Source organism: Choloepus didactylus, chromosome 12, assembly GCF_015220235.1.
Source record: "Choloepus didactylus isolate mChoDid1 chromosome 12, mChoDid1.pri, whole genome shotgun sequence".
Lineage (NCBI taxonomy): Eukaryota > Metazoa > Chordata > Mammalia > Pilosa > Megalonychidae > Choloepus > Choloepus didactylus.
Genome location: NC_051318.1, coordinates 24,282,283 through 24,295,732, shown reverse-complemented (window position 1 = coordinate 24,295,732; position 13,450 = coordinate 24,282,283). Strand labels below are relative to the sequence as shown.

The 13,450-nt window shown below is 39.0% G+C and overlaps 1 protein-coding gene and 1 pseudogene across 3 annotated transcripts in view; one reads left to right on the top strand and one right to left on the bottom strand.

Annotated features, from left to right (window-relative positions):
- Positions 1-13,450, top strand: part of ARHGEF7 (Rho guanine nucleotide exchange factor 7) — a 254,497-nt gene that overhangs the window by 25,517 nt on the left and 215,530 nt on the right. The window lies entirely within an intron of this gene.
- Positions 1,471-2,010, bottom strand: LOC119506667 (annotated as a pseudogene).

Sequence of the window (13,450 nt, the reverse complement as noted above, 5' to 3'; positions counted from 1 at the left end):
CTGGGCATGTTATATGGCAGTACTCACCCTGTGCATAAGTAAGTTTTTGTTGAGTGTAATGATGTTTTAATATATTTTAATAAAAGTTCCCTACTTTTGAACCTAATTGTGAACCTAGAAAATTTGCACAGAATTTTAATGTACAATGATAAATATTATACTTTCATTTTATTGGGGAAGGAGATTTATCACCAGAGATATTATTTATTTATTTGTTTGCTTGCTTGTTTGTTTATTCATCACATCTTTATTGGCATCTATTATGTATCAAGAATTGTTTAGACTCTGGGGACTTGATGATTAGCAAAAATAGACTAGCATATTGTCTAGTTGGAGAGAATAGAATTACAAAATATCATGTTAATTGGCTGTATTACAAAAACGGATCTGAAGGCAAGGAAAATTTTTTTTATTAGAGAAGTTGTGGTTTTACAGAAAAATCATATATAAAATACAGGTTCCCATATATCCCCCTATTATTAACACCTTGCATTGGTGTAGTTCACTTGTTACAATGATGAAAGTCCATTTTTATAATTGTACTATTAACATATTCCATGGCTTATTTTAGGGTTCGGTGTGTTGTGCTGTTCCATGGATTTTTTTTTTTTTTTAAATTTTTATCCTAGTTACATATATACAACCTAAAATTTCCCCTTTAACCACATTCAAATATATAATTCATTGCTGTTAACTGTGTTTACAATGTTGTGATACCACCACCAGTAGCTATAACCATAACTTTCCCATCATCCCAGATAGGAACTCTATGCATTTTAAGCCTTAACTCCCTATTCCCTAACCCAACCCCATCCGCTGGTAATTTATATTGTAGATTCTGGCTCTATGAGTTTGCTTATTCTAATTATTTCATATCAGTGAGATCATACAATATTTGTTCTTTTGTGTCTGGCTTATTTCATTCAACGTGATGTCTTCAGGATGTATCAGAATTTCATTCCTTTTTATAGCAGAATAATATTCCATTGTGTGTATATACCACATTTTGTGTATCCATTCATTGGATGATGGATACTAGGGTTGCTTCCATCTTTTGGCAATTGTGAATAATGCTTCTGTGAACATCGGTGTGCAGGTATCTGAAGGAACAGATTTTTTGAAGTGTTTAGCAAAGGACTCTGATTTTGGATAGATGGGCATGGGTGATGTTTTAGGGATGACTCTTGTAAAGAAGAGGTATTTGAGTTGAGCTCTGATGGATGAGTAAGATGTAATTAGAGGAAGGGTTGTGCATGTGCCGAAGGAGGGAATGGCATGTGCAAGGCTGTGATGGGAGGAGGCATGGTGCATTTGAGGTAATGATGAAAAGACCTGGGTGGCTAAAATGTGGAAACTGAATTGGGGAGAGCTTCCAGGTGACATGGAGAGATGGGCACAGGCCAGCAAGTACAGGATCTGTGGGTCATTTCTTTTTTTTTAACTTTAATTTGCATTTAATTTATGATGAATTTATTCCCGAGTCATAAGTTTTTGTTTCTTCTGTGATATCTTTCTCTTCTGTGCAACCTCCTCTTCTGGTTTAGAAACAATTTGTTCTTTCTCAGTAAGGATCATCAATCATGTATGGGTTAATCCGACCATGAGCTCTGTAAGTATGGCAGTGCATCTTGGAGGCTTTGTTCACCTGGATGTGCTCAATGACCAGAGAATCTACATCTAAACCCTTAAGTTCAGCATTACTTTCTGCAATTTTAAGCATGTGCAACAAAAATTCAGCACTCTTTTTGGGCCATTGACCCTGCATCCTGCCCCACTGTTTGGCCTGGGCACACCTACCAACACCACCACTGTAATGACGGAATGGCACACACTGCTTCTGTAAAGTGACATCTTTCAGATACTTGGTGGCTTTTCGAATATGCATACCCTTGATGGCCTGAGCAGTTTCTCGGGTGTTCTTAAAGTGAACACGAAGATTTGAACCTCTTGATTTGCATGATTTTTTGGGGTTTTCAGGGTCAAGTGAATAGCAAACCATTTTCAGAGATCACCTCAGGCCGCTTACGGGAAGAGCTATGGGTCATTTCTTAAGGTTTCTATGTTTGTCAAGGTTTTTAAATGGAGGATGATGTAATCAATTGTGTGTTTTGAAATTAATACTCTGGGAACAGACTAGATGGGGTTCAGAATGGATGAGGAGAAGATAGTTATTAAGCAATTGGTGTAGCCCATGTGAGAGCTATTGGGAATTTGGGGTGGACATAGTGCTGACAGAGATGGGGATGGAATTGAGTGAGATTCAAGAAAGGAAATTCCTGGGGTTTGATGATGGGTTGATATGGAAGAAAGGTGTTAAGAATAACCCCTTAGGTTTGTGGATAGATGGGGGTATCATCTCACAGAAATGGAAGCCTGGATGAGAACTAGATTTGGTACAAGAAGATCATGAATGGATTCAGTGTTGAGTGTATTGACTTGGAGGTGTCTTAGGGTAGAGCTGTGGGAGCTCAGAGAGGACACCTGGGTTGGAATACAAATTTAGAAGTCATAGTCGAGATGTCAGTTGAAGTTGTTGTAGGTGTGGTGAGGTTGTTTACGTGGAAATTACAGAGTGAGAATATGAGAAGGCCTAGGAGTGAGTCTTGAGAAACTCAAAAATTAATGACCAGGCAGCAGTTGATGAGCCTGAAGTGACGAAGAAAAGGTGGTCAGAGAGGTACAGATAAGTTAGGAGAGAGAGGGGTGACCTGGAAGTTGAATGTCAGAGGATGGGCAATATGCTGTTGAGCAGTCGAGTAAGATGAGGTTTGAAAAACCGCAAAGCTCTATTGGCTTGAGCAGCATGGTTGCAGGGAAAGAGGATGCTATGAATAATTGTTCTAAGGAAAATGGATACACACTGAGAATGGCCTGGGCACAACAGGATATGTGGTCACCCTAGTCATTTGTGACCTTAGCAAGAGCTGATTTACTGAAGTAATGAGGGTGGAGGGCTGTTGAGGACAGAAGGAAGGGAACAGAAAGGTTGTTTTTTTAAAAAATGGGAGAGACTTGAGCATCAAAGTTTGAGGAGAGCAGATAATGTTTAAACCAGAGTTGTGGAGTGAGAGTGGGTCTATTAAACAGCATTGAGTTGGAAGTTTGGACAGCATTGAGAGTCCATTGGATGTTGGAGTTTATGAATGTGATGGTTGGGTTCATGTGTCAACTTGGCTAGGTGGCCTAGCTGTCTGGTCAAGCGGGCACTGGCCTGACGATTCCTGTGAGGCTATTTGAGGCTGGTTGGTTTGTCGGATCATCATTCAATTGACTGCAGCTGACTGATGATTCATCAAGGGGCGTGCTTCCACAGTGAGAGAATGCAATCGGCTGGATTTGGTCCGGGTGATCAGTTGGAGGCTTATAAGCCGGACAGTTAGAGAACCTTCACTTCTTCTTCAGCTGCTCAGTGAAGCTTTTCCTGGGGAGCTCGTTGAAGTTGCCAGTTCGTTTCCTGAGGAGTTCGTCAAAGTTGTCGGTTCGTTTCCTGAGTTCTTCAAAGTTGCCAGTTCGTTTCCTGAGGAGTTCGTCAAAGTTGTCGGTTCGTTTCCCGAGGAGTTCGTCGGACGTCTTCCTTGGAGTTGACAGCTTGTTGACGGCTCTGCAGAATTTGGACTCGTGCGCTCCCGCAGTTGCGTGAGTCACTTTTACAATTTGATAATAAGAGACATCTCTCATTGATTCTGTTTCCAAGGAGAACCCTAACTAATACAATGAACTTACAGTGATTTTGCAAGGGAATAAGCAGATTATGATGCTTGTCAGTTCTCCTGAAAATTTTATTAAGTGGAAACTGACCAGCCTATTTTCTTGATGAAGGAGACTAAAAAACTGTGTCATTTTCAATAGCTCCAGGGAAATATGTCTCTGATGTTTATTCTTGTATTTCCTAAATTGAAAAAAAAATGCTCTTTTCCTTCATGTTGCATGAGTCAATTGGTTTAAGTCCAGTGAGTTGCCACTCTGAGCACTTTTGACATGTTCATCATTATCTTAAATGTACCAATGTCAGGTTTTAAAATCTTCTCCTTTTCATTCACTTTATGAAGAATGGCTTTTAAGGTAAAGATGATGACACTGCCCAAAACTGGTATCTGCTGCATCTCTGTTTTCAGTTGACATTTGAAAGTTCAGATTTACATACTTAAGGCATTTTAGGGGTATCAGTGTATAATGTTTGGAAGGTTTAGGTTCAAGTGAGGGAGTATTTGTATTATAATTTTATGAATTACATGTGTCCTTGGATTTGCCTTCTTGTCCTCATTAAGAAAATGCTCACTTTGTTGCATATCATGATAAATGAAAAGGGATAAAATGAAATCGAGTGGTGTTTATTGGGAATATTGTTCCTAAATAATCACAATAAATGTTAGCATTGTTTAGCTTTTGGGTATTTTTTTCAATTCAGATCATTATAATGAATATTATTTAGTTCTGTCTCCATGTGTGGATAAGTAAGCAAACTAGTTTTTTCTTTTTCTTCTTTTTTAATCCTTTTTATTTGGGGAAAAATGCTATTAGGAATAGGCGTAAGGTTGTTAAGAGAATCTGATATACATATATGTATATGTATGTGTGTGTGTGTGTGTGTGTGTGTATACACACACACACACACATGTCATTGAGTAGCTTATGGCCTGAAAATCTCTGGATTGGTTTGGTACTCCTTCCGCTTATATCCAGAGGTGCCATAGCTGCCCAACATTAATTTTTGTCCTTTGCATGTAAAAATGTTGGGATATGAGAGGAAGAAGATGGCAGCATAGAAAGGAGTGGAAGCTATTTAGTCCCCCTGGAACAAGTAATAAACAACCAGGAACAACTAGTAAATAATGTGGAATAACTGCAGGGAGACAAATGTGACTATCCATACAACATACACCAACCTGGATTGGGAGGAATGCCCGAGACAACAGCATAAAATCTGTAAGAAAAAACTGTGGACCCGAGCTGAGAGCCCCTCCCCCATGGCAGCCCAAACTGCAAAGCCTCACTGTGCTAGAGAGCAGCACTCTGAACAAGTGAATATACCTCAGCCCAGCTCCATCTGAGGTTTTAATTAACAAATGTTGACTGCTCAATACAAGCTACAAATCCCCAACAAGCAGACAGAGGCTGTTGGTGATGACTGACCTTGGAGAGCTGGAGGACCTCTCTGGGAGGGAGGGGGAGCCCAGAGGAACAGGTGCTATCTCTGACCAATGGGAGAAATTGAGGGTGGCCGTTGACTGGCCCTGAAAGGGGGATTTCAGTGAAACCTAGGGTCCCTTTTTTGGCTCAGAGGAGGAAGCCTCAGACATTTTCAGTTCCCAGCGCTCTGACCCAGACAAGGGTAGAGATAGCAGAGCCAGAGAGACTATTCAAATGCAAATGATATCACCCCAGGGGGTGTATCTTCCCTAAGAGGAAAGAGATGGTGCCAAGCTCTACTAAGCGCCTTCCATTCAGAACCAGACTCTAGAGCCTGGGGGAAAACAGCCACAGGCCACACCTCCTTACACCAGTCTGGAGTGATGGGCTCCACCTATTGGGCAGAGAAGCACAGTGGCTTGAGGCCTCATGGGATGTATCAATCTTCTAAGACACACCCTCAGGGAGACCTGATACTGTTGTCTCCTTCTGAAATCTAAGCCTGTTCTGGTCTGCGAAAACCTGGTTGGGGTAAAACAAGGAAACCAGATGCCTAGACAACAGAAAACTACAACCTATGCTAAGAAAAACGAAGTTATTGCCCAGTCAAAGGAACAAACTTACACTTCAACTGAGGTACAGGAATTGAAACAACTAATGCTAAATCAGTTCAGAAAGTTTAGGGAAGATATGGCAAAAGAGATTAAGCATATAATGAATACAGTGGGCATACATAAGGTAGAAATCAAAAGTTTGGAAAAACAATTGGCAGAATCTGTGGGAATGAAAGGCACAACACAAGAGATGAAAGACACAATGGAGACATACAACAGCAGATCTCAAGAGGCAGAAGAAAACACTCAGGAACTGGAGAACAAGACACCTGAAAGCCTACACACAAAAGAACAGATAAAAAGAATGGAAAAATATGAGCAACATCTCTGGGAACTGAATGATGACATAAAATGCAGGAATGTAAGTGTTATTTGTGTCCCAGAAGGAGAAGAGAAAAGAAAAGGGGCAGAAGCAATAATAGAGGAAATAATCAACGAAAATTTCCCATCTCTTATGAAAGACCTAAAATTACGGATCCAAGCAGCTCAGCGTACCCCAAACAGAATAGATCTGAATAGGCCTATGCCAAGACACTTAATAATCAGATTATCAGACATCAAAGATAAAGAGAGAATCCTGAAAGCAGCAAGAGAGAAGCAATCCATCACATACAAAGGAAGCTTGATAAGACGATGTGCAGATTTCTCAAAAGACACCATGGAGGCAAGAAGGAGTGGTGTGATATATTTAAGATACTGAAAGAGAAAAACCACCAACCAAGAATCCTATATCCAGCAAAACTGTCCTTCAAATGTGAGGGAGAGCTTAAAATATTCTCTGACAAACAAGACAATGACAAAGGTTTGTGAACAAGATACTTGCTCTACAGGAAACACTAAAGGGAGCACTGCAGACAGAAAGCAAAAGACAGGAGTGAGAGGTTTGGAGCACAGTTTTGGGAGATAGTAGCACAGCAGTGTAAGTACACTGAACAAAGATGACTATGAGTATGGTTGAAAGAGGAAGGTTAGGAGCATGTGAGACACCAGAAGGAAAGAGGAAAGATAAAGACTGTGACTGTATAGCTCAGTGAAACCTAGGGTGCTCAACAATTGTGATAAAAGGTACAAATATGTTTTCACATGAGGGAGAACAAATGAATGTCAACATTGCAAGGTGTTAAAAATAGGATGGGATTGGGGGAAAAATACAGTCAATGCAAACTAGAGACTATAATTAACAGAAACTTTGTATTATTCCTTTATTGTAACAAAGGCAATTTACCAAAGCTAAATGCATATGATGGGGAGGGGACATAGGGGAAGGGTATGGGACTCTTGGCATTGGTGATTTTGTCTCACTCTTTATTCTGCTTTGATTTAATGCTAGCTTTCCTTTGTCGCTTCCTAGCTGTCATTTTTTTTCTTTTTTTTCTTTTCTCTCTATACCTTCTTTGACTTCCTCCTTCTTTGTGCAAGAAATGGAGATGTCATTATATGACATGTATACATAAATACATGACTATACAGGGAATCATCAATTGTTTACTTAGGATGGAATGTATGATGTGTGAACAAAACCGTCTTTTAAAAAATGGGCTGATGAAGAAACCTTGAGGGCACTATATTGAGTGAAATAAGACAGACACATAAGGACAAATATTGCAGGGTCTCACTGATATGAACTAATTATAATATGTAAACTCATAAACATGAAATATAAGTTACCAGGATATAGAATGAGGCTAAAGAATGGGGAGCGGTTGCTTATCATGAGCAGAATGTTCAACTAGGTGAACTTAAACGTTTGGAAGTGGACAGAGGTGATGGTAGCACGTTGTGAGAATAACAGTGCTGAAAGGTGTGTGAATGTGGTGGAAAGGGTAAGCTCAGAGTCAAGTATGTCACTAGAAGGAAAGTTGGAAGTTAAAAGATGGGAACGTATAAAACAGTGAATCTTGTGGTGGACAATGTCTGTGATTAACTGTACAAATGTTAGAAATCTCTTATGAACTAGAGAAAATGTATGACACTATAACTAGAAGTTAATAATAGAGGGGCATATAGGAAAAAAATTACCTATTGCAAACTAGATACTACAGTCAGTAGTATTTCAACATTATTTCATCGACAGTAACAAATGTACTATACCAATACTATGAATCAGTAATGGAGGGAGGGTGGTTAGGGGTATGGGAGGATTTGAGTTTCCTTCTTTTGTCTTTATTTCTTTTCTGGAGTAATGAAAATGTTCTAAAAATTGAAAAAAAAAAATTGTGGTGATGGATGCACAGCTGTATGATGGTACCCTGGGCAATTGATTGTACACTTTGGATCTTTGGATAATTGTATGGTTTGGGAACAATCTAAAAAAAAATGAAAAAACAGATGAAAACTTAAAAAAAGTTAGGATAGTAATGATAACAGAATTAGTAGTACGTGCATTTCAAGTTGTTTTTCAAATAATAATGGTCTTTCCATTGTTTTTTGCCTCTGGTTTAGATGTTCTGTGGTTCTCAAATTTGGGTGTACATCAGAATCACTAGGAGGGCTTGTTTAATGCAGTTTGTGGAGCCTCACCCCTGGTTTCTACGTTACTGTTTCCGGGGTTGGGAGTGAGAATTTGCATTTCTAACAAGTTTTCAGGTAATGCTAATGCTGCTGGTTTAGGGGACCACCACTGAGAACCACTAATGTAGCCCACTGAGCTCATCCAGCCAGCAGTATTAGAACCTGGGTGCAGCCAATCTGTATGCTGGAGATTAAGGTGTGATCTACTTACTGGAGGCTTTTCACTGGTGTTCACATACCCCCTCACACATGAGAAGTTACATAACTAGTACTGTCTTGGTTCCAAGATAGAACAGACACTACAAACTGCTTCCCTGTTGGCTCTTGCAGTATTTAAACTTGGAGTTAGAAAGACTGATAAATTCTGCCATGGGTAAGAAGGGGAACTCAGAATTTATCTGAAAAATAGGATTCCCTGAATGTTTTTTGTGCATCTGGAAAATTCTGTAAAACAGAAGAAAACTACAAACTCTATTAAGAGGCCAAGATTGAGAGGTTAGTATAAAATATGATGGATTACTTAAATTGAGGCATGTAAATAAGATGTCGTCCTTGAAATATTTAAATTAGGATTGGGAGGAACTGGCCGAATAAGACAATAAGCCAAGCTTTAAAACTATGAAAAGATCAAGTAGAGACATTATTCTAGGTAAAGATTCTCTTTAACACTAAGACTTAAAGCTAAAAGGAAATCAACCATGTCATTTGGTTGTAGGAATTAGGGTGTAGCTTCAGGGGACAAGAGTCTAGAAGCCAGATCAGAAACATGACCGGAAACTATTGCTTCTTGATAAAAAATTCATTCTGTGGAGTATAGCTGAGATGTAATTCATTATAGTGCTGCTTCTAATTTAGATAACCTTAAATTGGGAATCCCCTTGTTCTCCCAAAAAGAAATCAAAATTATAGACCCATTGTTTGATTTCATTCCAATTTATGTTTTTCAGCAGCCAATTAAGAATTCCTTTTTTCATTGAGTGAAGAAACTAACAATTTTGACAATCTCCCTCCACCCCTCAATGCTTATCTCAGAAGAAAATATCAAGTCTGATTGTACATCAAAAACACTAGACTAGGCACAGAAAGAACTGAGTTCTGGTCAGGAGATCTGGTTCAGACCCTTAAATGAAATAGCTTGGCATGGAAGGTCCTTTTCTAGATGATTCCATTTCTGAATGACATTGCTGAGTCAAGATTTAGAAACCGTTTGTCCATCCAGTGAATGGTTTCAGAATTATCTGATAAAGATTTCACAGCAGCCATCATAAAAAGGCTTCTATAAGCAAGTACAAATGCTCTTAAAATAAAAAATAAAAATATCTCAGCAGAGATAGAACTTATAAAAACAAAACAGATGTAAATTACAGAATTGAAAAATAAAATTACAAAAAATTAAAAAAAACAAAACACCTCACTGAATGGGCTCAAAAGTAGAGTGTAGATGACAGAGGATAAAATCAGTGAACTGGAGGACAGATCAATATATTTTACTCAATCTGAACAACAGAGAGAAACCAGATTGGGAAAAAAATGAAAAAGTTGCCAAGGGGTTACACTCTTCCTGAAACTATTATGAAACAGAGTGGATGACAAGTAAACAATAAAATAATTTCTCTTTCTCTGTTTCTCTCTCATCTATGAGATGTCAGAATCACATGAGATCTTCATCAGCTTGTTTTGGCCCCTTGTGAAACTTAGGAAACTAGGAAACCCAACTTAGGAAATCAAAACTTAGGGAATCCAAACTTAGGAAACCCAACCAGATTAGACACACAAGTCTTACAGATGGCTGCATAATCAGAAGCAATGTGCTTGCTAACAGGAGCCTGAAGAGGTCTGAGGGAGCAGGCCAGCTGGTTGGGGGGAACCTACCTTGGAACCAGCAATTTTCCTTAGTGATAGAGAGATGAGAGCTGTAACCAGAGTCTGCTCCCTCTCAGCGTTCGATTAACCGATGCCCTGATACATACAGGAGAGGAAACTGAGCCCTGGACACCTGAATGTGGGCAGGCCTCAGAGAGAGCTGGGCAGCAGGTGGGCAGGAGGTAACAGAATGTATCAGACACGACAGAAAGGGGTTAGGGTTTTAAGGTAAAACCCAAGAGAACCTTTCAATTCTCTATATTATTTTGTCTATAGTGATTATTTTTCCAAGTTTTCTTGGGATAGTTTCTTCCCCAAATAGTCTAATCCCACATTAGACCAATTATATTACTTTTTGGTTCTGGGTGTGATGTTAGCATAAGTGAACTTCACTTTCAATAGCTATAATTAAGTGATCAATTGTAGTTAATTAGAATATCATAGGCATAGGTCCTTAATTCATTAATTCACTGGACAAATAATGTATTAAGTGCCAATATATGCCAGGTGTTGAGATATAGCAGTAATCCAAACAGACCAAACACTTTGCACTTAGGGAGCATGTATTGTAGTGCAGGGAGATATTCTATAAGCATAGTAATTAGTAAATTATATAATGGTTAGAAGGTAAGTGCTATGGCATGGGGAATGCCAGGGAGAAAGGGATGTTGCAGTTTTACACGGGGTAATCAGGGTAAGCATTACTGAGAAGGTGGCACTTGAACAAAGATTTTATGATATGAGTGAAGAATAAGATGAATATCCAGGAGAAGAGTATTTCAGGCGGAGGGAATAGCCAGTGCAAAGGACCTGAGGAAGGAACCTATCTGGCAGTTTGAGGAACAGCAGAGTCCAGTGTAGTTGGGGGAGAGTAGTAGCTGATGAAGTCAAGGAGGGAACAAGGGAGCAGATTGTGCAGGGCCCGGTTCGCCTTTGTAAGGACTTTGGCTTTTACTCTGAGTGAAAATGGAATTTTGAATGTTTGAGCAATGTGACAAATTATAAGTAAGCAATAAGATGTTTCAGTTATAGTAAAATGAAAGAAATAGAATTCTTGGAGTATACATTGACAGCCTTATGTTTAACTAATGAGGGCCAGTTTTTATAACTGGTTTTTTTAAAAAAATCGATGTATTTCCCATCTATAGACTGGTACACATTTTATTTGCAGTTTATAGCCGTATTTTTTTTTTATTGTGAACTTTAACATATATACATAACAGCGATAACTTTCAAAGTATGCTTTCAAGTAGTTAGAGAGCAAATTTCAAAGAATGTCATGGATCACAGTTCCACAACTTCAGGTATTTCCATTATTGTAAAATATAACATACATAGAGAAAGGTGTCATCTCTCAATGCACAGCTCAACAAGCAATCATAAAGGTAATTTCAAAAATTGTTATGGGTTACAGTTCCACAGGTTCAGTTCTTTACTTATTATGCAATACAAGGTACATCCAGAAAGGTGAAGACCTTCAAGGCACAATTCAGTGAGCAGCTATAGAGCAAATCCCAAAGGATGCTATAGGCTACAGTTCCACCATATCATTTACCTCCTTCCAGTTATGGCCATATTTATTTCAGCCTATGCTCTGATGATATTTAAGAGTTTCTTTGGGTGATAATGATCTTTTCGTCACCTTTTTTACTACTCACATTTAATAAGAAAGTCTCAGCTGGCTCTTGAGTTCTTTCATGTTTAAGAGGCTTTTTATAGTCCACAAGTATTCTAAGTCATTGTTACTTCTCTACTTTCTCTTCCTTCTTCCTTTTCTTCCCTCTTGGGAAGGCCTCAGATACTATTTATAGAGATGCACTGAACAGTGATGTCCTCAGCTGTTTCCAATCTCTTATTCAAGTTTCTTCCTGAGTGGATGGCTGGCTTTCCTTTCACCCCATCCTTTCCAAAATCAGCTAGCCTTCAATGCCTTCAAATGTCCCACAAGCCAAAACATAGATTAAACTACAAGTATCCAAGGTGGTCACATCCACTCTTCTCTAATATGACTGTGAGGCTTTGACTTGCTGTTAAGTGCAGCTCCTTGGGCAGTTTAAAAACCAAAGACAGATTGTTTAGCTTTACTTTACCCCTGCAGCTCCCACCAAGACTCTTTAACTTCACCATATATGGAAGTTGGATGACAGAAGGATACTTCAGAAGCAGTAATGGGAAGCTGGGGCAAAATGATGAAGCCAGGCAGACATTAAAAAAAAAAATCTGAGACATCTGAGAACACAAATTTAAACTGGAATATCATCAGTGACTGCACGGACAGATGACATTCTAATCTAAGGCATTTTGATTAAAGGAAGCATGTTGTGTTGTCCATGAGGCAAGGAGCAGATGAGTGAGGCAAGGAGCAGATGAGTGAGACCAAACCACTGGCCAAGGTCCTAGTCAGAGAACAGACTATATATGCTCACAGGGTGTGTGGAACTCCTAGAAGTTTCTGAGCCCTATTTGCCTGCAGTAGTGCTACCATCAGCAGCATACACACAGCAAGTATGTGTCAGAGATCACAAGGCTTCCTCTGCAGGCTTCTTAAACAATCAACAGTATAAAAACCTATCCTCCACCCTTCGACCATGCTGTAGAAGGAGAGGTAATAGATGTCAAAGGATCAGAAACAATATAGAAGTGGTGCTTAAGAAGAGAGCAGGCAATGGCTCATATTTACATAATTTTTTCATGTTTTCATTAGGTCACAAGCATGAGCATAAGATGAAAAAGATGATTATTCCAAGTGAACAGCTGAAAACTTTAGAGAAAGGAAACTTTGACCACAAGCTCAAGTTTTGAGTAGTCTTATGAATTTGTGCTTCTCTAAGTTTCTCTGTATTAAGGTCTTTCAAAGGCATAAGAAATGGCATCTGCTTAAAGAATTTAATAAGACTTTAACAACTGGCTAATCCTGGCTGCACATCTGCCTCCCTGGAGTTTGGATTACAGCAGAGATTGTGACCTAGAGGTGTGGGGAGTGGTGTGTGTGTGTGTGTGTGTGTGTGTGTGTGTGTGTGTGGTTTTTAATTTTTATTTTTGAACTATTTTCAAACTTACAGGACAGTTGAAAAAAATACTACAAAACCCACACAGAGAATGGCAAGTGTTGTTTTCAAGATCATTCTCACTTGACGATTAATATATACCCTCCTACATTTTAGCCATAACAACGTATCTGTGGAATAAAATGTGACCTAGTGGAGAAATTTATTCTAGGTTATCTGATGAATGTTTAATCCTTAAATATTTTTATCCATTTTTGGCATTGGCATGAATTTGGGATGGTTGCCATCGTCTCTGAATGACTTAAAATGTGCTTTTGGAGTTTG